The sequence below is a fragment of the Protopterus annectens genome, chromosome 14.part0 (genome assembly GCF_019279795.1).
Source record: "Protopterus annectens isolate FY-2018-M chromosome 14.part0, PAN1.0, whole genome shotgun sequence".
Classification (NCBI taxonomy): domain Eukaryota; kingdom Metazoa; phylum Chordata; order Ceratodontiformes; family Protopteridae; genus Protopterus; species Protopterus annectens.
The window spans coordinates 154,775,907-154,802,876 of NC_056748.1; positions in this window are offsets into that span (position 1 = coordinate 154,775,907).

Genomic DNA, 26,970 nt, shown 5'->3' on the forward strand with positions numbered 1-26,970 from the left:
GCCTGTCGAGCATGTCATCCCAGGCTGACAGACACTGGATCCTCTTTGAATGATATCAGAAGCTTAGCCAATTGTTGAAATTGATAATTTTTTCTCTATACCGTGGTATCATTCTTGGTGAGGGCAGGTTGCTACTCAGGATCAGGGTCATACCAGCCTGGGCTACATGATCAGAGAGCTCCTCCATGTCTCTTTTCATGTAGTCCAGGGAGGTATGGCTCAGGTCATTCCCACCAACATGGACAATGACAGTCATATTTGTACTTGTTCTGGAGTGACCTAAGTGCTTGTGTTATGTGGCAGATCCTGGCAGCCAACAGGCAACTAACAGTAACCTTCTCCTTGTTCTGCCTAGTGAGTGGGACGTCAGTGTGCCTGACTATAGAGTCACCTATTACTAGTGTGTTGGATATGTTATTTTGCCTTAAGGGCTGTGATTGTGTGGCACACTGGTTTTGTGAAGTATGTGTTTCATGGTTTTTGTTGGGGGGGTAGAGGTTGCTTGGATGTCTGCTTTGGAGGTCTCTGTTACTTTTGCAGATTTTTATTTAGAGCCTCTGAGTATGTTTTTGTATATTTATGTGTGTTTGTTGCCAGTGCTGGTTTCATAGGCCTATGTGAGACTGGTGGTGTGATGCAAGTAATTCCCTTCTCCTCTTGACTGCCTGGTCCAGTCTTGGGTTGAGAGAGCTTAGCCTCCAATTTTACTGTATAATTGCATCTCTCGCATGTATTAGTGTTTGGTGGAAGGAGGAGAGGGTTGTCTGTGTACATGAGGCAATTGTAACATTGCCTCAAAATGCCCAGATTCACCAGTTGGACTGGAAAGTACACCTGAAACTGCCCTTTGGACATGCCTCGATAGGTACAGTGAACTGTTTTACTGATTGGCTGGTAAGGTCAAATAGAGAGCTTTGTCTTTCTCTACAGTATAAGTGGGTCTAGTGCTAAGGTTTATTAGTGCTTGATATGAGTTTTGGGCAAGTGCAGGGATGAGAAGTGAATGATTTGAGTGCTTAAGTTGAAATTTTATCTAGTTCCAAGGGAAAAATTGAAGAGTAGACTTTGTGGAGCCGGGAATAGTTATACCCTAGCTAACTGGCGCTGCCCGGTGTGCAAAATTGTGTCTTGCCAATGTACAACAGGGTGTACACACATGTACATCACTTCTACTGTGTGTGTTGCTTCAGGTATCTGGCCATCCTCCATGGCCATGTGTACACATGTTCTGTCCAATGGTTGTGATGGCCATCTTATTTCACGTCAGTGTTATCCCATATGACATACACCCATAGATGTCATATGCTTCACTGAGGACAGGGTTATGCAGACAAAGGGTGGTATGTATGGGATGTGAGGCATGATTTGCAGGATAGTTGAGCAGTGTTGCAGTCAGCACACTACATGTCATGGACATGTCAGATAGCACATGACATTGTGTGACATTCATAGCAAGGGTATACTCCACAGGGGTGTATCCTGTGGGCCGGTCATGCTCCAGCTCCAACACATTTAGAGTGTGTGCACACATATGCTCTCTGTACAGTACTGTTCGTATTCCCAACATGTGTAATGCTGATATGTAGTACCTGTCCCTACATTGGAACACACCTCCACCATTGTATTCACTGTTGTCCTCACATCTGGCAATGACAGTTTGGAAGGTTTAGTGTAGGTGTTTCATATAGTCTTCAATTGTTTCACATAGGTAAACACTGTGATGCATTGCAGGTCTGACCAGTGTCCATTAACACAACCACCATACAGTATGTGTACATGTGTTATGGCAGATAGCATGCAATTAATATGTTCTGAGCTTTATCAAGTCTGGGAAATAATAACAATCTCACCTGACACAGGCTGCTGTTGCTGAAAAATGCCAGAGGTACCTAAACAGGAGTGTCACAGCAGTAAGATCATTATCCACTCCTGTGTGATAGCTACAGGGTGCAATGTCCATGTTAGCACATAAGCCAGTACAATACAATGTACTATGGAGTATGCACATCTGTGCCTACATAGAGTAGCATACTATAGTATGTGGCATGTGTGCATACATGCCTTGCATATGATGTTACATTACATATTATACAGTAACACATGAAACTATGTGATATATATTTGTGTTTTATGTGCAGTATTCACTTACCAGGCAACTCCACGCTTGGTGGTTGAGAGACACCCGCCTCCACAATACCAGCTAAAGCTTGTGGATGGAGGACTGCAGGTGTCCCCAGGTTGGCCAGTAGCTCCTCAGTATGTGTGAGTGAGGGCTGGGTGAGTGGCCCCCCCACCTGTTGTACCTTGTTCCCTGGTGATTGCATTAGCACGCTGTTTCACCCATCTTATGAGGCCAGTGCAGTGTCGGCGCATCTGCTGATAGGTGCGATTGTGACCACCAACATCATTTACCTTCCTGCAGAGTTCCTCTCAGAGGGCATCCCACTGCTGTGCATCCTGTGGCACATGGCTGAAGAGTATTGTGTGGTTTTTGAGGAGGTATGGGATGAGGACCTCATCCTCCAAGTGGCTGTACACCAGCAGTCTGCTACATGGCATACCTGGAAGACATAATGATGGAGACAGGTCACAGTAACTCACAGAGAAGTACAGCAGTACAGCTGAACATACATGTGTATCACATTTATTAAGATTCCAAATACGTCTTTGCAAATCTACATGACACTAACACCACTGACATGTATAAGTCACACACATTTGACACTTACTGGTGATGTGATGTTATCGCCATATATGTGTGTGTCATGTGATGACATTTCTCATACACCGTGTGGATGTTGTCTTGATGTGGGCATGTCTGTTTGGCTGTGCTGGTGTCTTTACCTATCAGCACATGCCTGTATGTGTTCACATTAATGCAGTCGACCTTAATGCTGTGTATATGTCACATATATAGTCATACATTGCCGTTAGGGACATGACCTGTGACCCTTCAGACTTGAAAGCATGAATGTGTTTTGCCATATACATCTACATGACACTGTACAGCTGTGTAGCCTCCTGCCATGTATTGCCTGTGTTGCACAATTATAGCATGTATGGTCATAGTGATCTAGTAGGCTATATGCCCTGGGCCTTTTATGAGTCTAGGCAGACAGGTTACCTAGCTGTAGGCAACAGACAGGTAAGTGTCAGTGGCCAGTTCAAGCAGTGCCACAGAACTGATCTACAGGGTCACTGATATATTTGGCATACGGTCATCACACCATGTCACAGAGAGGGGCGATGTGCAGCTTTGCTGGACAGGGATGCATAGTATGGCAGTAGTATGTTAAGTGTATGTGACATAGATCTGTCAGGCATGTTGTGATCCTTGTAATAGAAAGGTGGATGTCCATGATGTATGTGTTTAGCTGGGATCAGGATGTGTTAAGTGTAGCATGTCCAACACCTCTGGGTTGGACATGGCTTTATTCAGGGTAGGCTGCATGCTACATAGTGCAGCTAGGAATTGGGAAGGGCAGTGTAGGCCATCTGCACATGGGCAATAACCCTTAAAGAAAATATGTGATCTATTATGGGTCACATGGGTGTTGAGTATGGCTGAGCAATTATCTCTATATTCCTGGATGGCACCCTGTCATGATTAGGGGTGCCACATATGACTACCTGTCTGGTGTGGTGAAGTAACTATTAAAGGAAAGTACTGTCCAGCTGCATCCCATACACACAGTTGCCATTATGTTGACCACTGCCTAGGTGGTAGTTAATGGGTACAGGGTTTGTAACATAGGGGATGACAATGCAATACTTAGCTGTCAGATTGTGGCCATACATCACACACCACACATCTGACACACTAAGGCCCTTCTGTATGTTGAATGCAGCACACATTGAGTCGACTATTGCTCCTGGTTCTTAGTCATTTGCAAACATCAATAGGCTGATGCCTTCTGTGTTAGTCTGTGTGGTATAGATAACAAAGAGGGGGAGTACCAGGAATGACCCCTGTATTACTGTGGCTGGCACTGGTTTGATGTGCGTGTATTAGTCAGACACCTTCTGTAGTGTTGGTTCTGCCTGCAGTTCAGTTGCCAACCACTCCTGTGACATAGGAATATACACCTAGTTTACTGAGTGTAGCTGGAACACAGTATGGGTGATGGTGTCCAATGACCTGGCAAGGTCATGATATGCAGTGTGAATCAACCCCACTGTCATCTACATCTGTATCAAGTACATCAAATATGTTGATCACGGTTCATGGCCGTACAGACCAGGCTCAGCAGGGTAGTTGTGCACTATGCCACATTATCAATGGTGTCTCCCTCTTTGTGGGGTGTGATAACTGTTGCTGTGCACCATTCAGTGTGTACACAGCTTGACATGGAGCTATGATTGAACATGATGTGTATGTGGATAGCTGAATGTTCTTACATTTGTGTAGGATACACCCTGGGATGTTGACAGGTACCATAAAAGCTGTATGTATGGCTTTAGAGAGTGCAGCTTGTACCTGCATAGTCGTTAGCACAGGAGCCCTGTAGTGTACATGGATATATTACTAAGTGTACCTGTTGGGGGTGGGAGTGGGTTTAAGTTCTCCAAGACCCTATCTGGATGAATGGGTGCTATTTCTGTAGGTGCAGTACTCTCCATGCCATAGTGCTGTGCAGCATGACAGGTCTTGTCATTGTCATTACGATTAATGACACAGCTATGGAATGCTCTGTGCTTGGCCTGATAATATGTGGCTGATTAGTTTCACAGTAGCTTTGCTTGGTTTTATATGGTGTATCTGCATCTTACCGAGGCTGACCAGGGATCACCTACAATCATGTGTGTTCACTCTTGCAACAGTTACTACCTTCTGTGGTACAGTTTAAATCATGGTACCACCAGTTTGCCTTCTTGTTTGCATTGGGTTGAATCCTGGCTCTGTTTCAATGGCACAATCACTGCACATATGTGACTGCTTAAGGTTCATTTGTCTAGGATTCAGCATTTGCACATGCATTGTCCATCTTCGTGGGTGCCATGACAGTCACCACTCTGCTCTTAGGAAACATAACATTGGCATTGGAGACTAACTATGTGTAGCATTCTGTTAGCCCTGTTTGTGTGACTACTGTGATCCAGGTCAGTGGGGTCGATGGAATCCAACATGCATTGAGCGCAGGTGTTGGTACATGAGGAGTCTTCCCATTTCATAATGGAATAGTTGAGAGTAGCCATTGTTATGGTTCTGTCTCAGACCTAATCTTCCCCATTACAGCACATTATGACAGTTGGGAAGTCCACGGCCTGGTGGGTGATCTGTCTCAAGGTGCATTTTGAATTCCACTTTGGCACAAAGGTAGTTGCTCAGCATAATGCATCTGAAGTTATGCAAGTGCAACTAACATGGGGGTGTACATATCCTTCAGGAATATAGACACACTTGCGGCCCATGTGTTCCAATAAAGGACAATGGGCAAGAGGTGAGGTATGTGTTATAACATGGTCATGCAGGTTTGCTCTCCGGAGCATTGAAACATGTCTCAGCCACTGCACTGATGTGTTCTTTGTGTTAGGGATTGACATATGTGTGTCCATATAGTGTTTCTGAAATGTATCATTGTGTAGCGAGACCCGTGGTTTATTGCTTAGCTGTCCCTGTAACAGCAGTGGACCTTCACTTGAACCATGCATGATGAAGGCACTATAGGGGAAGCATGAGCCCTAGGCAGTATGCAGATTCTCAGGGGTGACAGGTGCAGGCCCTGTCTGGCAAAGCATCATGGTCTGTCAACCATATTATCCCAGGATGACCAATACTGGATACCCTTTGACTTGCACCACTACACTAGACAATTGTGGAATACAATCCTTTTGTCCTTGTACTGCAGTATCATTATGGCCAATGGCAGAATGCTACCCAGGCCTTGGGACATACCTGCATGGACTACAAGACCTGACAGTTCCTACATGTGTTTCCATGCAGTCCAGGCTACTGCATCACAGGTCCTACACAACAACATGGAATATGCCAAGCCATGTGTATAGTTCAAAAGGTGGTCTGAATGCATGGGTATGTGGCTAATCATGGCAGATAGGCAGCTGACAGTATGTATGCCCTAGTATAGTTTGGTGTGTAACATAGTGCTAGAGTTTGCATTCACAAATGAGTACTGTTGGGCATGTTTCCAGTCATGTGTTCTGAGGTGTGGCACAATTATGCAAACTATGTCATACAGTTTGTGTATTTTGGTGTCTGTCTCTTCCTGCTTGGGGGGGGTGGGGTCACTTGTTTGGCCAGATGCTTAGACATGTCTGTGAATGTGTGTGATTTCTGGTAGTGTGTGTGGGTGTCCTTACTGTGTTCTGGTAAGGGTATGTGTTGGTTGTGTTGATGAGCTGCAAGTGTTAACCTACACCTCATGACTGTCCAGTCCAGTCATGGCTGTAGACTGGGCTGCCTTCCAGCTTACCCCTATAGCTGCATCCCAAACAATGTGTGGGGTGTGGTGTTAGGGGGGTTTGGCAGTGTACATGGCATAGAGATTACATTCCCACAGGATGGCCACATACACAAAGCTGACATTAGTAAACACCAGTAGCTGACTAGTGGACATGCCTGTATGAGCATTCAGTACTACAAGTACCAAGTACTGTATTTAGTTTACTTATTGCCTATGAAGATGTTTTAGACAGTGATGCTCACATGTAAATATTTGTTATGGACGTGACAACACTGGCTATTACGGAAACATTGTAGCCACCTTTAGCAGCAATCCTCCTCTGAGGAGCACATCACATCATGTTAGTTGATTACAGATGATGCAAGTGTCTACAGGTCTGTTTCCTTATCTGGGTATATACTCACATATCCACCAGGACCATGAGCTCTGTTGGGCACAGACACCCACTCTCCAAACAGAGTCATGTATCAATAGACTCTGATGCCACTATCAACATGATCAGGATATAATCAGATAGTGAGAGCCATCACCTATGAAGTGGCTATTACACATGGGCAGCTGTCTCCTACATCTTACACTCCTACTGCAGATGTTACACTGGAGTTAAATATGATATGCAACCTGTTTCATTACCAGTGCTGTGCACTACCTTACATACAGTATGTGCAAGCAGCTGTTAGGTTGGCAATGAGAGGTTGGGCTACACATACCTGGTAGTTCAACCAATGTGTCTGTACTCTCAATATCCACTCTATGTAGGTGTGTACATAGCCATTTGACCCAGCCCTGCAACAAGGGTCACTACACATTTGCATAACATGTACACATGCACAGCTGTTATTGCCTGCAAACGATACTAGAGAGGTTCAGCCCTGTAACAAGGGTTACTACACATTTACATAACATGTACACATGCACAGCTATTATTCCTTGCAAACAATACTAGAGAGGTCCAGCCCTGTAACAAGGGTCACTACACATTTGCATAACATGTACACATGCACGGCTGTTATTGCTTGCAAACGATACTAGAGAGGTGGATATTACATGTGTTATGTGCATGGACAGTTACCTGGCTCTTCCAATTATCTTTGCTATCATGCTGCTAAACTGTCAGATGAATACAAACGATATGTTTCCTGTCATTGAGTATTGTAATTGCCAATAGACATAACTACTCTTTGCATAACATAACAGAACTGCTATGTAGAATAGAATACAGATCTGCCTAGAATACTGTACATTACACAGTTATTGGCACAATATCCCACAATGCACACCATATTTGCATGGTAAGCTAACCTTTAACATGTTCATCTTACTTATACACCCATACATATGTCGACTGTTACAATATATCGACATATAGTATCCCCTGTTATAGCACACACTTGTTGGACCAATCCTGACACTGACAGTGGCTGGAAGTGAATTGGTGGGTTCCAAGCCCATATCATCCCTTGTGGTGTATGCGGAGTTTGCCATGTGACCTACAGCAGTACACACATAGAATACTACAAGCATTACTACTGCTCAACAATACATCACTACAAGATAGCTATTTCCACTATATGCATTGATTACACTGTAATTCTTACAGTACAGGTACTACATACACAGACATACTACATGTTATACATACTTTCTTAGTAATCGGAGGTGTTATTGACTAGTATAATACTCATTTTCAGTTCGTCTTTCAGTGTTTTGTACTGTCCTAGAGGTAGATACAGATGGTTTGAATGTGTGACAAGGCAAACTTTTATAGTTACAGATCAGTAACATGTGCTATCCCGATGACCAATTGGTGTTCCTAAGTAGCTAATTACATGCACGTCAGCTGAGCTGCTACTGCCTTAGCCAATACCATGGCTACAGTGGAGTATAACTGAGTACTCCCTTTGCCTTACTTGTGAGGAAGACAGTGTGGAAGTGTTGTTTAGAATCTATTTCAACAGCTGTATGGAGACGAACAGTGATATATTGTGTGCAATGCCTAGAGGATTTGGTCTAAATGTGAGTACTGCTGTTATATTTCTGAACATTGCTACATGTGCAGGGTTTGTCTGTACCTAATACTTCTGAATATGTGTCAGTCTGGCCAGGATGTTTGACCAGCTCAAGGCTGCACAGCTATGCATACAATGTTAGGGGGTTTACAGTGTGCTTACCAGACATATTTAGTTTGGTGTTACTGTGTATCATAATGTGCTGATAATCAGTACTCGGTAACACTTCCTGGTGTACGAACCTTTCAACCCGATGAAACGGGATTAGTTCATACAAACCCTGTTACATCAGCAGCTATTCAATTGTATAATGGCAACTATTTCACATAGGGCCATGTTAGTGTGTCTGTGTCCAGGTATGTTAAGGTTTCAGCAGATGCTGTACAGTAGTTGAATAATTGGTTATGGTATGACAGTATGTATTAATGTAATTATTTTGGTTGTGGGGTAGATGTTGGTGGGTGTACATAGCACATGCAGGTGTGTAGGAACCCCTTTTATACAATGTCTATATGTGTGTGAGTGTTCTTTCCCTATGTGAACACCTACCCTTTAGTGGACTAATACTATGGTAATTGCAGGCTGATTCATTAAGGCACTATTAAATGCTTCCTGTATAGCATGCAGGTACTGTTAGTCCTTGAATCCTTTTGGCAATACATTGGCATGTAATAAAGTTTTGCAAAATGAAAGCTGTCTGTGTATTTCTGTCATGGATATCTGCAGTCATTGCAGTTGTGTTGGTGACTGTATCCATAGAACATATTTGTAATAGTGTATTGGCATATACTCTTCATATGTTATGTTTATATTGTTGGGGGGGGGGGCAGGCGGAATGTGTGATTGTTATGGTCCATGTTATACTCAGATATGACCACTTCAGATGCTGTCTACAGACATGTATGTATGTGTATATATATATATATATATATATATATATATATATATATATATATATATATATATATATATATATATATATATATATACATATATATATTATTGCATACATTTATCTGTACCTCCATAGATATGTAGATGTTTTTAACCTATCTATATATCTACATATATATGTAGACCTGTATATATCGACATGTCTCTCTCTCTCTCTCTCTCTATATATATATATATATATATATATATATCTCCATATATCTATATATGAGCATACACCTTTAATTGGGTACATGGCGGGTTGTCCTATTTCAGCACATTCCTCCCTTTTGTGTTTTAACCTGTCTGCATACACAACTGGAATAGGTACATCCCAGGTAGCTTAGTGTTAGGTTACTCTGAGGATGGAGTACATGGTTGCGGGTTCTACTCCTGGAAGGTATTATTATTTTACCTCTCAGAGTAAGCACTGGTAGGGAAAGTGTGAATAGCACATATTTACAATGTTGTAAGCAGGTTTGCCCGTGGTCTGCGTGATGTTAAGCAAAGGTTAAACCTGTGAAGCGCTTCTCAGTTTACTGTGTTTCAGCATTGCTTGCCATCGTGCAAAACCGTGGAAACCCGCTTACAACTGCTTAAGAGTGCTTTAATCCACCTGCATCCAACAGCCCTTATTCTGGCCCTCAAAATAACCTAACAGCCCTTGCAGGTCTTGAACCTGGGACCATGAACACCACAGTCACTGACTTTACCACTAAGGCATGTAAGATATGTAAAAATGTTATGGTGTTTAGAATATACATTGTACTACAGACATTCCTCACTAGTGAAAACAAATGTGCTAGTCAGTTGGTGTACATGTCTGATATATGTTAATGTTCATATGTCTGTGAAATTAGGTGTTGCAATGTGACATGACAGGGTGAATTATGAATGAGAAAGGTTCTCGCTTTGTGTCCTTTTTATATTGTCCCCATACTCCATGTATACCCCTCCATTTCACTTATTGGACATCCGACCCAGGCCCTCCTTGATGCATGATTGCATTCCCCATCATTCCTCCCCCACCCCAATCTTCACATACACAACAACCACCCCATCTATAGTGAATTAGGTTAATATTAATTGTTATAATACCAGAGCTGCATGTGTTTTGTGTACACTCCAATTCCTTTGGAGTGCTTCTGTGTCATATATATGGCTATTGATGTAACTGTATAATATATATATATATATATATATATATATATATATATATATATATATATATGTGTGTGTGTGTGTGCAGACATCACTGACATGCATATATATATATATATATATATATATATATATATATATATATATATATATATATATCGTATTAGTTTGTAACAGTAATACATATGTAGACTGGAATGTGTTGGTTCACAAACTACAGTACATTACAATGTACTGTACATATGTACACAAAGTAACTGTCCCATTTGTTATCATTACAGTGAAATGCATATGGTATAAGGTGTAGTCTCAAGACCATGAAACATGTATACACCTCGGATGGCTTAGTGGTAAGTCCCATGACTATAGTGTGCATGGTCCAGGGTTCAACACCTGCGATGCTTTACAAATATTTTTTACTGCAGAATACGGCTCATTTAAGCAGTTGTAAGCATACTTAAAAGTGTTTGTGTGACATTATAGCAATGGTTAAACACAGTTAAACAAACTTTGTAACGTATAACCTGTGCGCGCAAACACGGCCACATCCGCTATCTACTCAGGATATATACATGCCAGTGAAGTAACATCTCACTATGTGCTGACATAACATTACATTCTCTATTGACTGTACTCTCCAGCACACATGGGTTTATATGTGTGTTTTGAATGTTTATTATACAGATGATTACTACCTATATATGCAAGCTGTGGTTAAGGTATACTTTTGCACATGATAAACATCCCTCCCTTTATTGGGATTGTAACCTCGAATGTGCAGATACTATGCAGATGCTGTAACCATTACACTGCTGACATTAACGTTGCTTCTGCCTATTTCCTATTTAGATGATTTCTATGTGTAAGCTAGGCTAAGCAAAGGTGGAGGCCCCCCAACTCACTGAGCTTCACATACTCTTGAAATAACAACATATAACAAATGTACTGTGAGACAATACATTACATTCCTAACTACATTAGGCATAGCCCCTCACTGACACACTTCAAGGGAAACCTTGTTGTGTGAATGGGTAACAGACTATACACCCCTGAGATCATGTGTCCTAGAACCATACAGCCAGGGGGTGGGGGAGCCTGTCCAGTTTGATAGCTGTGAGACCTGTTGGGGAATTGAATGGTGTTGAATTGTCACATTAAATGCCCTCTTTAGATCACTAAGTGCCCCTATAACCCTCTACAACCCCAGTCTTCAACAGCTTCCAGCAACTCTGCCTGGAATGTCTTCATTGGCTATGCTTGACAGAGGCTGTTACTTCATCAATGGTGCAGGGAAATCCAACACACTGTAGCTATGCTTCTAACTGCCCTTGGGCAGATAGGTAGCAGGCTATCTGTGAACCTCTAACGTGCAGGCCATCACAGCCATAATATTTGAATAAACAGACCTTCAGATCACAATATACAGTCAGAAATCACCATGTAGTCAGGAAACAGTTAAGTTCAGCAAGAACATACAGAACACTGATACTTAGTCACTTCAAAAGCCGATCATGGAAGCTAGTAGACTTGTATAAGTTTAAGGCTTTCTATTGCTTACCAGAAGGTTACCTACAGGGGAGATGAAAAACAAGCACAGATGGGGAACATGCATGCAGTGATACCATACCGGCCTATGTGTTAGCCTTAGGCTTTGGAATACTGGCCAAGGCTATTGGTGCCCCCATGGTGCCTTATTTAGGAGAGTCTCGAAGGTGAATACCAGCTCCATAAACAGCACAATATCAGATTCAATGAGGGTTATGCTACTCAACACCAGGGGTTGTGATCTCAACATGCATGCACTCACAGCACTCCTCAGGATGGACAACATCAACATCTGTGCAGTAACTGAAATCTGTCTTAAGGCTCCTGAGAGCACACCAGCACTACCAGACTACAACCCATACCACACATTTCAGCCACAGAACATGGACTGATAGACATGGAGGGGCTGATCCATATTCATCAGGGCTACCTACACCTCCAGGTTAGTAGGGCAGCATGATACCTCTTAGATCATCCATGTGCAGCTAACATCAGCCACAACTGCAATGTGGAATGTGGCCTGCTACAGATCACCCTCCATGACCCAGGACCTCCACTCCACCTACCTGGAGACAGTGGAAAACATGGCAGTCCTAACGCACACCCTGGCATTGGTCGATGTCAACTACCATACCATTAACTGGGAAACTTACTCCGGTACTCACTTCCAGGCCCAGCGCTTCCTGGAATTTATCACCTCATATGCCCTGTATCAGGTGGTAACTTCCTAACGTGGGGTGGAAACTACTAGAAGTGTTCATCACCAACATGGGCAACAGGTGCACCACAGTGGAGGTTAACTGGTCACTGATTAGATCTGACCATGAGCTATTCACTGTTTCCACACCCTAGCGTCTCCCCCACCCACGGATATCACAGTGTATACCTTTCCTACAGCTAAATTTACACTACTAGTGACAGGGGTGGGGGTTTCACAGCCCCCACGCTAAGGGAAAATACTGCTCAAGATACAGACAGATTTACAAATGCAATCTATAAGCACCTACATGGATGTATGGATCGTGCCATCACTGGTAAACCAAGACTCACTCCTCTTAGACAAGGACACTGGTCTGGTGGACCTCTGCAAGAAACAGGCTATACTACAGAAGTAGGACAGTGTTCCAGACACACAGCAAATCCCACAAAGGACAGACATCCATGACCACTATTAGTATGATACGTAGGTCCCTCATGACATCATTCAAGGCTAACATCAGCAGGAGAATACGCAAGGATTCGAAAGATAACCACAAAGCCTTCTTTCGCTATGTCAAGGATCTACGTGATGACACACAGATTTGCACTATGCCGGTGAAATATAGCACAAAATATGCTGACCCTACTGATATCGCCAACATCTTTGCAGATACATTCAGTGCATACTTCACCCCCTAAAGAGCCCACAACACTACACGAAAGGTACAGTATCCCACATATCAGAGACACACAGGTGGAAATGGCCCTCTCTAACAGCAGAACACAGCATCAATGGAGGCAGATGTTGTCCCAGACTGCATCTTGCAAGCTGTACAAGACAACCTGCCCCCCACCTAATTAAGCTTTCCTACCTCAGCCTCTCCACAGGCCTCATGCCCATACAATGGCGCGTGGGAACAGTTATTCCACTCCATCAAGGTGGAATCACAACTGACCATGGTAACTACCACCCCATAAGCCTGACTAGCCTGGTCTGTGATGGTATGGTTTGCATCCTCATGGCACTCATTAACAAAGGCATTGATAACCTCCGAACACGTGACCCAACCCAGGTCAGCTTGGTTGAGTGCAGTTCATGCCTACTGAACCTGTTTGATGTCTTACATACAGTAACCAAGACATTAGATGATGGGAGAGATGGTTCACACATACTACCTGGACCTCGCCAAGGCTTTTGACACCATGCCTCACTCGGGTATTATTAATAGACACCAGCCTGTACATACACCCATACATCACAGGATGGGTTGCCAACGGGCTTACACACAGAACCCACATGGTACGACTAGCAGTCTCCAGGTCCAACTCTTGACCAGTCACGATTGGTGTCCCACATGACTCAGTCCTGGGAGCCCTACTGTTTGGCATATACATCTCAGAAGTAAAGGCAAACACAGGTGGACGACGGCAGACCATGTTTGGCAATGACTGCAAACTGGGAGCCATGATTGATAGTCCAGCTGACACAGACATCCCTCAAGGGGCCTCACGGAGAACATCACAGGGTGCCAACGACATGGCCTCCAGCCAAGTGCCACTAACTGCATGGTCATTCCATTGTGGAATTGGCACCCACATATTAACACATAAGTGGCAGTGACTTTAATATGGACAAGGTAATGGGATATCTGAGGACTAAGGCTGATAGTGATCTCCCCTTTGACAATTATATCTCCACAGAAGGTAGGACATCCTTCTATGAAGGCCATCTGATTACTAAAGGATTCCCATCTAGACATACTGGGGTTATAGTGCCCCTTTACTCATCACTCATCAGTACCATCATAGGGTATAATAACCCATGTGGGATGTACCTCGGAAGACACTTCCAACAGCTGGGGGGTCCACAAATGTACCTTGCCAAGGGGAATACTGGCCTACAACATATGGCCTATGCAGCCAGACTGAATAAACTCCTGCTTTACTCAGTGGCATCTTGTTTACCCAGAGATGATGTCCACTGGCCAACACAGCCATGTTGAGCTCAGGCTTGATGGATATTCTCCACCTATGGGAATCCATGTCACAGTGAGCCACACACTGTGGTGAGCTGAACCTTGCCACAACAATAACTGGAAGATGCTGGATGGACAGCTTCCTGTCACAGACACTCTCCATACTTTGGAACAACATCCCTAACTACATTATACAGAGCCCCTCACTAACACTCTGCAAGAGAAACCTTGAAGAGTAGATGGGGAACAGTAGATACACCTCAGGGATCCCACCATTGGCTCTGCTCCACAGAGGGACAGTTAATAAATCAATGGGGTGGCAAAAGCTGACACATTTTGGCTGGGCTTATGAATGGCCTCTGGCAGTTGGCCAAGTTCCTACCTATGAATCTATACATACAGTATCTGCATATGCTGATAGCTTAATTTACTGTTCAGGTGTTGACTTACCTTGTGCCAATGGCAGTTGTGTGTGCAATAGTTGAGGGCTGCCTATGTTGGATGTACGCAGTAGACTGCCTATACATGACAATTTACAGGTAGTCTTGTGTGTGTGCCATCCATTTTTGCTGTGTATGCAGGTAGAGAAAGGTGTCAGTCCCTAGGTGCCTACACTGTCAGTGTGTGTCTGTGCTATACGTTCCCTCTTTGCCAAGACATGGGCATACTGGGCACACCTCTGTCTGCCTACTGGGGCTGGCTCAGGTTGTTCATGGTCTGAGTACCTCTGTGCCTGTGGGGCCCTTGGCAATGGTGGTGGGCTGTGAGGGCCTTCACCATTTTGTCCCTACTGCAGCTGTTTCTGCAGGACCATATTGTGTAGCATAGCACACACTATGAAGATGTGGGCACATGTGCCTGGAGAGTACTGCAAGGCTCCACCAGATATGTCCAAGCAACTGAACCGTGATTTCAGCATCCCAAACACATGCTCTATGATAATTCTAGTTTGTGTGTGTGCCTCATTATGGCATTCCTGCATGTGTGTGTGTGTGTGTATTACTGATGGGAGTCATCATCCATGGTTCCTGTGCATAGCTAGCATCCCCCACCAGCTGGCCATTTGGGATGTCCCCCCCGGCAAATAACTGTTACAGCTGTGAGGCATGCCAGATGTGGGAGTCGTGATAGCTTCCAGGGCTGTCAGCATACACATCCATGACAATGCCCTGGGCATTGCACACAACCTGGCAGTTGATGGAGGGGTATCCCTTGCGGTTTATGTAGCGCCTACCCTGCTCACCGGGTGGTGACTTGATGTGTATGTGCATGCACTCTATTGCACCCAGTACCTCCAGGTATTCTGCCACATGGTGGAAGAGACGCATATTGCTGGCCAACTCCTCCTGCATTCGGGGGAAGTATATGTGCTCATTAGCACGTGGTAACATGGCATCCAGGAATGGGTGTAGTACCCTGGATGATGATGCCTGTGAGATCCCCATGATATCTGCAGTTGGTCTTTGAAAGGTACCTGTAGCTAGTATTCTCAGGCTTACACATACCTTCGTATCCACTGGGATGGGTTCCCCTCTGTTTGTTCTGGCTCTTAGGTGTGGCCGGCACAGCTCCACAAGTTGCTGTAGGAAGTCCCTGTCCACCCTGTAACACTCTACTATCTCCAGATCATGTAGCCCCTGGTAGGTTACCCTGGGTCTGAACACTCTCCTCCTCCTCCTCTGGGGCCTGAGGTGGACATGTGCATCATCCTCCACACCACCTTCAGTCTCCAACACATGCTGATGGATCAAAGCTATGGCAGCCCCTAACATGTACATAATAAAAGCTCCCCGTCTGTATACACCACTGGTGCAGATTGTATGGGAATACACAAATGTGTGTGAGGTGCTTTCACACTTTATAGTATTGTGCTATGGATGCTGCTGATGTCAGTGGGTGTGTATGAGCTATTCCAGCTGCAGCGTGTCTTAATTATGCGTTTTGCAATGAGTACTGCAAGTTTGGGGCCTTTACTGTGGAGATCTACTTGCCTGCCTTGATTAATCTGTTGCCCTTTAATTCACTTTTAGACTTGGATACCCTCCCATTATCAGGCATGCATCCACCTGCCATCTTTCTTGTTTTGTACTTTCCCTACCCAGTCATGGCAAAATGTGCCTTGCAGCTGATATACTGCATATCAGCTTTGTTCTGCTTTGACACTTTTCTTTTCTTTTACTGTTATCTTTGCAGTACAGCCCCTCCCCTTCCCTGCTCTGCAGATAGCTGCTTGCAGCCTTGTTATCTGTTGTCAATGGCCCACTGTAGGCTCCCAGGTGTTAATTAGTCATTTGTACTCCAGTTTCACTGCTGCAGCATTTCCTTATTTCTTGCCTATATCCTTCCTGTTTCAGCTGCAGTGCGCGCCGCTCATACCCATTTACCGGGTTTACACGTGTTTTCATCTCCGTTCACATGCATACTCGGTTACCTTGTGCACTCTCAGCTAAGCATAGCTATGGTCAATTCAATACACCCCTATCCTGCAGCTTTGCCCAGCTAGGGGAAGACCAGTTTAGCAATGCTCCAATGTGCTTACAGCAATGGCGACACACCCCTCTCTTGATGTCATCTTTATCTCAAGGGCACACCTCGGTGTTATAATGCTACGCTGTGAGGTGCATCCTTACACCAGTGGGGAATCTGTGATTCACTATTACTCCTCTCATTTGCACGGCATTTCCTACTAATACCTAGCTACTGCACATAACACTGTCACTGCCCCTTAGCAACCCTTGCGCCATGAGTATGGAGTGGCATGCCTGCCATTGACTATTATGGGGAAATCGTGATATGTGTTTCATTGCGGTTTTATTCTATATTTTTATATATTCCTTGCGATCCCCTTTGGGCACCGCTGCCCTGTGCTTCCACGTCGTGATGGTGCGACTATATATATTAAATGTTCATTTTATATTTTGTACATTTTTTTTATGCCAATGGCTATATATTTAGCCATTGGCATATATTAACAAAATAATACATGTGTTTCTTCGGCTGTCATGACTCCGATTTTATGTTTGCAAAAATGTAAACCGTTTTCTACGGTTTACATTTCTGCATGCTTACACTACGCCTGCACTACTTCCTGAATCACTACATACCTTCATTTGCATGCTACACTGCTGCACATGGGGTAATTAGCATACAAGGCTCAGGAGTTGTGCGGGCATAGCATACGCAGGTAGTGCACATGGAAACAGCTTGTACCTGAATCGCTTGGCGGCCATCTTTGGTGTTAGAACGCTGATGCTACACCTGCACCTGGCACAAGCTTCATGAATCCCAGGGTTGATGTGTGAGGAGACATTGTTTATGCTGAAGGGAATGATGATGCATTTCTTTGCATTCAGTATGAGACTGCGATTAAGACACCAGTCATTTGTCTGCATAACACCCTAATTTGTAAATTCAATAATTGCACCTAATTTGCAGTCATCCACAAACCTGGTCAACCACAACCCCTAAGTTTTGGTCTGAACATCTGAGAAGTATATACCAAACAGTAGGGAGCCCAGCACTGACCCTTGAGGCACCCCACTGCTGACAGGTCTGCTGGTTGATGTGGAGTCACCTACGTTGACAGTGTGAGTCTGGTTTGTGAGCCAGTTGGAAACCCATCTTACATTCAGTTTGCTAAGTTTATCTGTAATACCTGAGTGTGGAATTGTATTGAAAATGTTTGTCAAGTTGAGGTATGCTGTGTGCACAGATTTGCTCTCGTCAATGACCCTGGTCACATTTTTGAAGAAATCCACCAGATTTAACAGGTAGAATCTGCCCTTGATGAAGCTGAATTGGGTTTGATCCAGGGTTTGTAAGTTGCCTATGTCCTTACTTTTGAGGTCCATAAGGATACATTCCATGACCTTACAGATGAGTCTGGTCAGATTTATGGTTCTAATTCCCCGGGTTAATTGCTAGGCCACCTTTGTGGAGGGAAGTAACTCTTGCTGTTCTCCATTCCATAGGAACAAAGCCTGTGGTTAGGCTATGACTGAAAAGGGTACTCAATGCTGATGCTAGTTCATGTTTTAGCCTGTTTAGAAGACAGCCTGGGATGCCATCTAGTCCCATGGAGGCTGTGCTTTTTGCCTTGGACAAGGCTCCAATGACCTGCTCTTCAGATATGTTAGGTGGGGCAATGTTTGTCATTAATTTGGAGGGGATAAGGGAGTGAAACTTTTGCCAAACCTATCTGCTAGCAGGTTTGCTATCTCTGCGGGATCAATGTGTGTAATAGCATTGGTCACAAGTTCTGCACATGCTTGAGTCCTACCTTTTAAGCTACGTACATAGCTTTAAAAGACTTTATGACTGACCTTGACTGACCTTGACTGTGCTTTCTACGTTTTTCTCAAAGATGCCCTTAGAGAATTTGGCATGTTGTCTTATTTGCCTGCTGAGACTGAAGAAGGTGCTTGTTGTGGCTTCACCTTAGTTTTCTTGGACAACAAATGTTTGTGTTTGTTGTAAAGTTTGTTGATCCTGGATGTCCACCATGGTGGCTTGTTTTTACTTGTGGATCTGGCTTTGGTTATTTCTGGAACAGCTGAGTCTATACACTTGTGCAAAGTGATTGTGCAGGGCTTTAGTGTAAGCTTCGGTGTAGTTACCACTTTCAGCTAGGGGGTTGGAATGTATTTATACCTTTCTCTAGGGGGTTATAGTTTGCCTTGGTGAAGTTTTTTTAGTCTGACTTGGCCCTAGCTTGAATATGACTAATTTGTGGTCAGATTTAACTACTGAGGGTCAGACAGTTGTGGCAGTGCATCTGTTTGTCATGTTAGTGAGGACCAGATCTAGTATGTTTGTTCCTCTTGTTGGGGTATGAACCGGGTGCTTGAGTTAACAAAGTCAAAGAACTTTTCAGGTAGTGAGTTAGGGCTAGAGTAGGTTTCTCAGTTGATGGTGGGATAATTGAAATTCCCCATAACCAGAGGGTTTGGGAATATTTAGATTGACTCCAGTTTGGTAAAGTAGGCTTCATGTGAATCATGACCCATGGAGAGGGATCTATAACTGGCCATGACTTGAATGGGGGTCTTGCCAACAGTTACCTGAACTTGGAGTAACTCTATGGAGCTGTCCAGTCTAACTAGATGCGAGGTGAATGTATCTTTAATATAGATAGAAACACTGCCTCCTTTGGCTCTGACACATATGTTTTGCAGTCTGAAAATGTGGAGGGCATTGTAGCCTTGCAAGGCCGGGGTACTCTCTGAGGCCTTGAACCAGGTTTCTGTGACTGCACAGACCTCTACATCTTCCAGTGACAGAAGTGCTTCTAGGGTGTACAGTTTTTGGTTTAAGTTCCTAGAGTTTAGCAGCATAACCCTTATTTTTTTATGATTGGCAAGTTTCACATCAGTATGTTTGTTTTTGAGACCCTGTCTAAATAAGGCACTATGGGGGAGGCAAGAGTCGTTGCCAGTAGCCAAAAATCTAGTGGTGCCAAATGCAAACCATCTGTGGCAGAGCTGCAAGGTTTGTTAAACGTGTCATCCCATGCTGACAGAAACTGGATCCCCTTTAAATGACACCAAAAACTAAGTCAATTATTGAAATCAATCATTTTTTCTTTATACTGTGGCATCATTCTAGGTGAGGGTAATATGCTGCTCAAGGCTCAGGACATACCTGCCTGGGACACATACTCAGAGAGCTCAGCCATGTCTCTCTTTATATAGTCCAGTGAGGTATGTCTCAGTTAGTTCACTCCAACATGAACTACGACAGAGTCATAGTGGTGCTTGTTGCTGAGAGACTGAGCTCCTTGTCCAACCTGGTGAGTGGGACATCCATGTGTCTCACTATAGAGTCTCCAATGACAAGAAAATTTGGGTTTTTGAGTGTTATGCCTTATGGGCTTGGTAGGTGTGAGAACTGTGTTAGTTGTAGCAGTCATGTGTTTTGGGGGTCTCTGGTGCTTTGGTAAGTTTTTTGAGACAACCTCCACATATGTTGATTTTTGTGTTTGATGCGTACCGTGTGTATGAGTAGTGGTACTATGTGCATATGTAGTGATGGGTGGGTTGACAACCTCTTCAGTGTTACTGTTATGAGTGTGAGAGAGCAGTGTTTTGTACAAAATCAACTTGAAATTTTCACAAGTGCAGTGCAGTTCTCACTTCTAAGACACATAATATCTAAGTATGTCCTGAATGAGGAATTCAGACATCCAAGAATTTCTGCATTTGAATAGGTGATGGGGAACATTCCATTCCCACTGGGGAACCTCATTTTCTATGCAGAATTCATTCCAGGAGCTGTTTTTTTACACAATGCTTCAATTATCTTATGTCATATGTCTGCACAAAATATAATGAAAGATTTAAAAAAAACAAACCTCATGGTGGAATACTCATATAAATAAAAATTACAGCAAATTTCTTCAACTAAGTTAGGAAGTTAAGAATTATCATCAAACACTGTTTGGAGTCAGTTCCACAATAACACTACACTCTCTGACCCAAAGGAAATAGCTAATATCCTAGTTAACAAGTTTAGTGCAAATTTTGCTCCACCCACAGGTATAACTATTTCACAGATTTTACAGTCCCAACCATCCCTTAAAAGCTAAGAATATATCATCTATGGACCCTGAAAATATTCCAGGTTTCCAGGTTATCAATATCACATATTGTCTATCTGAAGTCTCTACTTCAAATTTTTAATCTAAGCCTTTCAGCTAATTATATTTTGGAAGCTTCCAAAACAGCCACTGTAATGTCATTACACAGAGGCAGCCCTAGCACCTGTAGACCCATTAATATAATCTGTGTCATGCATTATCTCAGATCTTATTAATTTGGGCATCACCATTCTCTTAACCCTAGACCCTCATGAATATGTAGTCAAAAGCAGATCCTGCCTTTTTAACTTTGTTAAATTCTTTGAAATGTTATTGAAACAGAGGACAACAGTTATAAAGTACATACATCGTATCTCGATCAGGCCATTGCTTTTAGCACTACGCCCCCTGCAGATATCATTGTCCATCTTTCAAATGTCAATATAAGTTGATATGCTATCTGATGGACAACTAACTGGCTGTCTGACAGAACCCATAAGGTTAGAGTCATAAATGCCAATTCTGAAAGCCAAATATTTACTAATGGTGTACCATATGGCTTGGTGTCGGGTCCTGTTTTATTTATTACTTTCTTAGGCATGCAGGTCACTACTGCTGTTCTAAGTTTGTAGACAGCTGTAAACTGGGTGCTGTTATTTATTCCACCACCTACTTACAATTGCTCCCAACATGGATTAGACTATCTTAAGAATTGGTACAAAGAAAATGGCTAACCTGGACCAGAATACCAAAGGCATACGTGTGTCCATATTCATTAAGGATATCCACACCTCCAGGCTAGTTGTGCAGCATAATGCATCCGAGGTTATCCAAGTGCAACTAACTCTGGGCAAAACTGCAATCCCAATTGTAGCTTGCTACAGATCCCCACCATGCCCCAGGAATCCTACTCCTCTTTTCTTGATATACTGGAAAATGTTAGGGTTCTACCAAACACCCTAATAATGGGTGATTTCAACTACCCCACCATTAACTGGGAAAACTACTTGTGTACCAACTCCTTCACTCAACGCTTTCTGGAATTCATAAATTCCAATGCCCTGGATCAACTTATCCACACCCCCATCAGAGCAACAATATCCTAGACCTAGTCATTACCAACATGAGTGACCGGTGTTCCACACCTGAAGTCAACTCCTCGTTGGTCCGATCCGACCGTAAGCTAATCACCCTAGATATCCGCATCCTGCCCCCACCCACCACTAAGGAAACCACAGTAAAAAATTTCTCCAAAGCCAACTTCATGTTTCTTAAGACAGAAGTGGTGAACTTCATGACATCCATGCAGATGGACAATACAGTTACAACTGCTGAATCCTACACAAATGCACTCTATAAGCACTTACACGAGTGCATGGATCATGCTATCCCAAACAGAACTAAGATGCTATCCTCCCCAAAAAGGAAGCCAATCTGGTGGTCCCCTGCCATAAACAAACTCTACAAGAGAAGGAAGAAACTGTTGCAAAAGAGAGTAAAATCCCATGAGTGGAGGAGCTCCCTGGTCAGCCTCAGTAAGAAGCTGAGATCCCTTATAAGATCCTCCATAGTTAGCTACAAAACCAAAATTGTCACTGATTCTAAGGGCAACCACAAAGCATTCTATAGCTATGTCAGGAATCTCAATGGCAACACCCAGATCTGCTCTGAGTTACAGCACAATGGCATGAAAATTACAGAGCCAACTGATATTGCCAACATTCTGACAGATAGGTTCAGTGCTAACTTTATCCCCCCCTCACCCCTAAAGGGCTCATATCTATACAGGAAGAATGCAGAGCCCCTGTAATCAATTCTATGCAGGTAAAAGCTGCACTCTCTTAAACCAAAAACACAGCATCCATGGGACCAGACAACATCCCAGTGTTACATGAACTTCAGAAAGAACTGGCTCCCCAACTAAGCACCATGTTCAGTCATAGTCTCATGTCAGGCTTTGTGCCCACTGAATGGCACACATCAACAGTTATCCCACTCCACAAAGGGGTAGCCACCACTGATCCTGGGAACTATCGCCCTATTAGCCTGACCAGCCTGGTCTGCAAGGCCATGGAATGTATCATCATGGAACTCATAAACAAAGACATTGGTAATCTCCAAACTCTGGACCACAGCCAGTTTGGGTTTGTGAAAGGCAGATTATGCCTTCTGAATCTGATCGACTTCTTTGAGGCAGTCACTAAAGCCGTAGATGAGGGTAAGGTGGTTCACACACCCTATCTTGACCTTGCCAAGGCTTTCAACACCATCCCCCATTCTGGAATTATAGCTAAACTCACTAAACTAGGTATAAATCCCTATGTCACAAGACAGGTTGCCAACTGGCTCACTGACAGAACCCACACTGTAAAAGTTGCAGACTCCAAATCTGACTTCAAACCAGTGACAAGTGGAGTACCACAGGGTTCAGTCCTCGGGCCTCTGCTGTTTGGTATCTACTTCTCTGAAGCACAGGCTAACACAGAAGGCCTCTGGCTAATGAAGTTCACAGATGACTGCAAACTAGGAGCCATAGTCAAGTCTCCAAATGATGTGGACATCCTACAGAAGGGCCTTACTGAGACAGATGTCTGGTGTCAGAGGCATGGCCTCAAGCTCAATGCTAAAAAGTGCATTGTCATCTCTTTTGGTAAAAACTCTGTACCCATGAACTATCACATAAATGGCAGTCTACTTAACGCTAAATGTGTGATGAGAGATCGTGGGACCCAGGTGGACAGTAGTCTCTCCTTTGATAATCACATCACCACAGTAATCAGGACATCCTTCTATGTGGCACACCTCATCACAAAAGGGTTCTCATCCATGGAAAAAAGAGGTCATTGTTCCCCTCTACTCAGCACTCATTAGACCCATTAACCAGAGTACAACGCCCCTTTTGGAATGTACCTCACAAGACAGCTGCAGCAGGTGGAAAGGCCACAAAAGTACCTCACAAAGAGGATTACTGGCCTGAAACAGATGCCCTACACTGACCGTCTCAAAAAACTCCAGCTTTACTCTGTAGCATATCGCTTACTCTGAGGAGATCTCAGCCTAACATATAAAGCTATGTTAAACCCAGAGCTGTTGGACATGCTATACCTAAAGAAATCCCAATCCCTCCAAGCTACACGCTCTAGGGACCAAAACCTTGTCACCACAATAAACAGGACATGCTGGAGGGATAGTTTCCTGTCCCAGAGACTTCCTATACTCTGGAAAAAGCTACCCATCTATGTCAAGCAAAGTTCCTCATTAGCACTCTTCAAGAAAAATCTTGATGAGTGGATGGGAAATAGGAAATACACCCTGGGGATCACTTCTGTAGCTATGCTTGACAGGGGCACAAGATATTAACTTTCTTGGGTGGCATAAGCCAGGGAACCTTGTTGGCTAGGCTTACTTAGGCCCTTGTGCTGATAGCCTAGTACTACCTATGAACCTATGAACCTACATATGTGAATTAGCAGTCAGATTCTGAAATAAGGGTTCTAGGCACTGTTGTTCGTAATTCCATATTTTTACCATTGGGCATTATTGTCTGTCTCTGTCTAACATACCCCTCACATAACCTCTAGAAACTTCCTAAGATACCTCCGTAATAAACTCTCATGATACCTGGGGACACAATTTGGTTGGATTGCGCAGTGAGGCTTATAAAAGCCATGGTGGTCATTTGCCTAGTATATCTCATTTAAGCCTATAGCTCATTTTTTTTATACTTCCAGTTAACGCTCATAGCTCTTTATGGCATCCAGACCTTTTTCAGGTCTGGCTTCTTTAACAAAGTAACTTACCAGCTAAAAGTAGGCAGTATTAGAAAGGGCATGTAGTTACTAACAAAATGACTCTATGATTGTCCTGCAGTACATACATTAATTGCCGTTTGCTGCTTCTTATTCATATTTTTATATTTATGTTCATATTTTAATAAGTGAGAGACCTACATATGATTGAGGGGTGTGGTGTGAAATCTTGTTGAGGGAGACAAACAGGTCCATTGTCAATATCCATTTATATTACACTATAAGAAAGAAATTCCTACTTGTTTGTCATAATTATGAAAATAAACAATATTTCCATACGTATTCAACACTTCAAAAACCAGTGACTTAGAAAGTATTACATGGCATCAGATGAACCCTTAGATGTTATTGAAGAAAATTATCTTTGATATTTGCACTGTAAGTTGCACATCTTGAGAGATATTCATTATTATTTCAATTAATAATTATGCTGTTAAAATAAGTTTTCATATTTTGTAAATATCTCAATAAATATCGACTCAGAGAAGAGGTTCTCGTTGAAATGTTAACATTTACATCTGCTTAACAAAAGTGTTCTAACAATATATGTCTAGGATGTACAGTTTCCAATTTGTTTGTGAAAGTCTAGCAAAAATATAATTCTGGGTTTGCGTCCATTATAATATATTATAGTATTTATCAAAAAACTATGAATGCATTATTATCACTTTAATGAATACGTCTTACTGATAATATTGCTATTTGTACAGTTTTAATAACTTGTATTGTTCACAAAATATTTACATTTGTTTATCTTATACTTTTTATGTTGATTTTCAGAGAGTACTCTGGAATGCAAGGTTGTGTGTAGGCTGCTAGAGCTATGACATTCGACATCACATAGGTGTTAATGAGATATACCCGTGAACCTATTATGTATCCATACTAGTCTGGATAACCTAGATCACTAATGTAATTACCATATAATTTCCGAATACAACTCCTCTACATACAAAGAAGTCTGAATTTCCCTCATGAGACCCATCATTGAATAGATATAATACCCATTTTGGTATGCAGAATTCTGAACATACTACTCAGTGTGAGAAACCGCCGAACATTGTATCTAAGAAAAACCGTTGCCCCTTAACCCATGGGTATTCAGACAGTCAGGGAGTTTTTGTATATGTAGTCAGTCTTTTATAAACTCCTCTGAGAGATCTATGTCTACAGTTTTTGACACATAAAAGATCCATCCCTCCTTGACCTACTATTACTTGGCAGGTCAAATGGTTTCTCAAGCACATAGTTAAATTACCTAAACCTTCATCATCAAACAAATACGACACATTTATATGATAGACTGAAATCACAATGTATGTCCCATCCGACCCTTAGTACAGATTTTCACCACGTCAAGAAGACTTGCACCCTTGTACATTTCAGTTAAATCTAGAAATTTGGATGTGCAGCCTTAGACTCTCTCACCTCCTTCCCCAGTCTGTGCAGTTATGTCGTCCTTGAGGCTGCAGGGGACTTTTGTTTATGCTTTTGGCAAGGCTCATTAAGGTCGGTAGACTGATTGCCTAGTGCTTACCTATGAACCTCTGTATAATTACTTGTATTTATCCACTGCCTAACTGTCTGACTCTGAACAAGTCACCTAACTAGATAAGTTCCCAGGCTGAGTCTGAAAAAGATCCATGGAGATCAGTGCTGTACCCTGGAAAACAAATACAAATAAAATAAATAAAATATCTTCATAGTAATCTTGTGTTGTATTCTTTTTAGCCACTAGCTAAGCTTAACAAGCCTCAGGTACCATCTAGCCTGACCTGCAAGATATTCACAAATTCATTGTATATAAAGCTTTGTTTTGTCTTTATCCCATGTATTGCATCA